Source organism: Lygodium microphyllum, chromosome 23 (assembly GCF_053477565.2).
Source record: "Lygodium microphyllum isolate KBCC chromosome 23, Lygodium_microphyllum_v1.1.10, whole genome shotgun sequence".
In the NCBI taxonomy this organism is placed as follows: domain Eukaryota; kingdom Viridiplantae; phylum Streptophyta; class Polypodiopsida; order Schizaeales; family Lygodiaceae; genus Lygodium; species Lygodium microphyllum.
The window spans coordinates 118629241-118634272 of record NC_141157.1 but is presented as its reverse complement, the minus strand read 5'-3'; the positions used below and the strand labels follow the sequence as shown (position 1 = coordinate 118634272).

General features: G+C 44.3%; 1 long non-coding RNA gene across 1 annotated transcript; it reads right to left on the bottom strand.

Moving 5' to 3' along the window:
• Positions 1-3386: 3386 nt before the first annotated feature.
• On the bottom strand, positions 3387-4788 carry LOC148016665 (uncharacterized). Its single transcript, XR_015688170.1, has 3 exons — positions 4672-4788; positions 4376-4586; positions 3387-4271 (listed from the first exon to the last, which is right to left on the bottom strand). It is a non-coding gene; the product is annotated as an uncharacterized LOC148016665 (long non-coding RNA).
• Positions 4789-5032: the final 244 nt, after the last annotated feature.

The window sequence follows — 5032 nt, the reverse complement described above, 5'->3', positions numbered from 1 at the left end:
AGTCAATGGATGGAGAGACCATTCATTCTAATACTTCAAGTTGAGTGGATACTTGAGATGGGGATGCATTTGTCTCCTAACAATGCATGGACCGTCAACCAAATATTCAAAAGTAATGTGTATCGACTTCCTCTCTATGCAATGGTGTCACCCGACCAATTAGGGATTGGCATCCTCCTATGGTTTATAATGTGTACATGTGACCTTGGCTCTAATCAGAAGGGGGTAGCTCTACGAATGACTCTCCAAAAGATTTTCTTCCACATGAGGAAGTTGCAACCACTAGAGCTCCAGGAGTTCTCAAAAGTCATTCATAATGATGCAGTTGCTAGTCACATTTTATCGTGTTGGTTCCATGCAAAATGGGTTGAGAATCTATTACCATAGATGCTACATCACAACTGCAAGCCTTTCCAAAAAACACACTTGTTAATAAAAGATGGTGATTTGTTGTTTTGATGTTTTCTCTTTGTGTAGGTGCAAACACGCTCTTGTGATAGTCAACGAATCTATGTCAAACTCGATTGCACTCAAGCATAGAGGGCGAGCTCAATGCCAAGTACCACATCCTCCTGCAAAAGCGTGTTGAACATCCCAACGTTCAAAGGTAAATCACCAATGGGTGGCGTACCACTATTTGCATTCGGAGAAAGTACTAGCCCAAGTTTGATCATCTCTTCCACCATGATAATGTAGATACTAAAAACGTGGTGGAGAGACTATGGAAATACATAAAGTGCACACTACTTGGATGCTAGATTAATAGATGTATATATAATCTACTCTATCACCTTGTCCGAGACTCAAAATCTTAAGCACCAATGGGGGGAATGATACTGGAGCTCTTCAAAAAGAATTGGATCAGTAATATTGGGCTACATTATGTGCATTTGGCTATTTTGAACGCGTATCTTACACTAACAAGCCTTTTTCATGCAACCAATCCAAGGCAATACAATACCCATGACTCTAGCAAAGTGCACACTGAAAATTTGGTACAAGGAGAGTAGATCCTAGAGAAGAATGAGAATGATCCACAACTCCATACAGATCTTGAATGAGTCTGAATTGTTGTTCAAGATATGGAATAGATTGAGTCCAAGCATGTGATATCATGTTAGCGCACAATCTACTTATTGTGATTGCCCAAATTGGGCCATGAGTGCAAACACCTCTATGCTTGCAATTGATTATCTAGAGACACTATGCACAATTAATTGGAGTCCTTCCAATGATCAACAATGCATGAGCCTTGCACTCATCACCTTGTAATAATGATGAGGTGTTTGCAATTGCCCTTTCCCCTAGGCATGGCAATAGTAGTGCACTCATCCCTTCTTTTGATCCAAAAGATGGTGTGATCTTGAAACAATGGAGCAAGATCTCCCATCACTTGGTAAGGCAAAGCAAGAGAGATGCTATTTGCATCTTGTCAAATGCAGTGATGTCCTTGGCAATCAAGTCTCACCGACGAAAAGTAACACGCCCATGAAGGGGAGCATTCGCATGATCTAGGCAAATGTGACTCAGACAGCTTGGTCATGGGAAGAAGGCTCACACTTCACTGGATGGGCTAGGTGCAAAGGACTACCTTGACTTTGATGCATTCAACTTTCAGCACACATTGGAGAAGCCACACCACCAGACTGATACACAAAGGCACAAGCATTAGCACAACAAACGTGCATGCCTCCCCAAACACAAATGTGTTTATTGCTACCGTTGTTGTACACGTACCCTTGGGATCCACCCCCTGGTGACTTTCACATGCCACACATGCCATATCCTTCTTCCACTTGGGACAAAGGATGGTCCCCTCATGAGCCAAAGGAATACTCAACAAGCTTGGTGGCAATTAATGACCAAGAGCACTATGGTGACATTTGCAGAACAATTTTGCCCTAACACCACCAAGATGATAATGAGGACTACAGTTTTGATGTATTCCTCCCCAATGGAGATATCGCAAATGTCAAAGTCTTAGCCACAATGATTACGATGCAAAATCCTTAATGCCATGGTGCCATGATTGTGGTGTGGAATCCCTAGAGTTTGCCCTCCATGATTGTATTCTCACGAACAAACACTATTCGCAATCCCTTTCATTAAAAACATTTGTATGTTCACAAAACTTGCGAAGTAGCATTTGACAATTATAAATGTGAAGTATCGTCAGGTTAAACATTTTTACACTTGCTTTAGAAATATTCTGAAAATGATTGAAGTTCCTCAACCCACAAAGTTAGACGCTCAAAAGCAAGGGGCTAGTTCTTGTGCTTGTGCTTTACCTATAGGTTCCTCTGCTTGGATGTATTGCCTTGTTGCCACACTAATCCCTATTTCTTGTGTTCTTCCCGACAAAGCCTGAAGGAACTTTGAACTAACCCAACAAAGAGTCTAGTGTCAAACTTGGTAACCCAACACTACCTTTATGCACAGTGAACTAACCCAACAAAGAGTACAGAGTGTCATACTTGATAACCCAGCAATGCCTTGTTGCATTATGAACTAACCTAGCAAAGAGTGCACCATCTCTCCAAAACCGCACTCTCTACCAATGCATCAATGAAAAGCATCACATAGAACCCGCAATCATATGGGCATTTAGCTGCATGCCCGCATGCGCATAATCTTCAATGTTTGGATGTCCCCAAACTTGTTATGGAGCAACAGACTCTCCAGCCACTACACACATCCAAACCCCGTGAAGGTATACTCATGCAAACGAAAGTCCATCAAGACACTATAGAAGGCCCTTGGAGGACAACATTGTAGAAAATTCAATGTTGGTACTTGTCGAGCAATGAATGAAGCTCCTTAGAGGGCAATGTTACCCTCATGGAATCCAAGTACAAGACAATGAGATGAAGGAAACTTGGAAAGGCCATACTCCTCACAATTCGAGACGACAAACAAACTTCAATGACCCCTAAACATTTCCCATGATGAAAATGGATGAGAGCTACAATGCAATAGCATCCCTGGCATGTACAATTGAAAGGCACGAATACAAATTACCCACTTATGCATGAGTGATAAAAACGAAGTCCTTCTAAGCATAAACACCAACAAAGAAATTCTTCGTGGCCTTTGTAGGCGAGTGGTCTCTATGCTCCCTCATAAGCAAAGGTGCTCCCTCATAAGCAAAGGGCCCCACATCGGGTCCACAATGCAAATTTGATGTAGAGGATACTCAAGGAGCTTGGACCGCAACCACAGTGCAAATAAGGCCATGGAACGCATGCTCACCTTGATAGATGACAAGGAGTCTATAAGAGCAAGATCAACCTTGCAACCATGGACCTCCATACCAGATCGCACATGCACCACCTCCACCTCCACCCCTGCATCAAAAAGTTGTTCTTACGAGTGAGCCTCAAGTACGAGCGTTGAAAATATAAAAAATGCAGAAAACCCACAGCGGTGCTCCAAGGCATGGGCCGTGCTGTGAGTCCTCTGCACGCGACAAGACCTCAACGGTCATGCCATGGGGAGGCAACACTGGAACTTGGACGAGGAGGTGATGCCAATGGGACTAGACGCTCGAAGGCCACACGTTCTCATCGTCTGAGTCCACAGCCTCCACATTTGTGCTCGAACTCCCTCACTCCTCAATCACCTCCCTCCCCATCATGACCTATGCCATCCCCCTAGCAGTACATAGTAGTAGCACCCAGCGCCTTGTCCCTCACCTGCTCACTGGAGGCATCGGAGGGGCTCGCACTCACTATTGCACAAAGCATCACGAGCTCTTTCGAGCCTTCACCAGACATTAGAACTCAAGGAGTCAATCCTAAACAAAATCACGTTAGTCGCAGGTAGACAAGTCACTCATGTGCAATCGTAACCATCGGCTGTCTTCTTCTTGATGAGCTCCACGCACGCATCCTCAGCGGCCATGTACTTCTCCATGGCCCTCTCGTGTATGTAATAGTGTACTTGTCCCTAGTCACAATCCGATCCTCACCTGGCAATAAGTCCTATATAAAGTACAACATATTTGCGTTGCCCGCACTCATACTGCTGATAATTGATTTGAAACTTCCGTGTCGTGGAAGCATGCTATGATGCGATCCCTCTCATATGCAAGAGGGCCCTTCTTCACACCAAGTTGCCTCAAGGGGATATCAACATCCATCTCGTGCTCCTTGAAGTTTTTGACCAAGGCTGTCCATCTATAGAATGGGACGTGCCTTCTTGGACAATATATGTCCACGATGCATCTCTGGGCAAACTTGCCTCATCATGACACTCGTCGTAGGGCCGCTCATCTACAAGAGTTCCAAGTCAACATCAGGGGCATCGCAAGCATGCATCAAATATCTTATTCATGCCTTGCTCGCAAAGACAATTCAAAACCAAAGAGTTTACTTGCCAATGGTGCAGCAGCATCACCCAAGCCACCCTCATCAGTCAGGGCACAATCATTCGCCATAGTGGTCTAGGTATCCCACATGGGCTGTAGTGCACTCTCATTTGGTGGAGAATGAGTCTACTGCACGACGACATGATGAGGCCTCAACCCCATCACCTGCCTGATAGGTGGACTTAGCATCAGACTCGTGTTCGCCGTTCAATGATCGCCCCTAGCAATACACCGCAATAATAAATTAGCATCATAGGCTGTGAAACATGTGGCATTACTAAATGACAACCACATGTCCTGTTAACCTTTTCAAGTGCGCAATCTCTTTAGTGGCCCCATCGCAATTTGTCCTTTGCACAAGACACCTACATCATAAGGCCCATGTTGATAAGGAAAATCAATAGAAATTAACATGAGCACATGAGAACCCCTCTAAGTCATCCTATGCTACCTCACTGTGACAGTAATCCTGGCATTGTTGGGTAAACCTTGCAATTGTGGTAACCTAGCAATCTCCACAAGACCATCTTGCCCCTGGTAGAGTAGATAGGGCATCAATGGATAGCATAGGGCATCATTAACAGATATGACATCATCTCTTAAGGCTTCCGCGAGGACCGCCAATAGCCAACAAAGACAACCATTATCTGTCATTTTTACAGATGG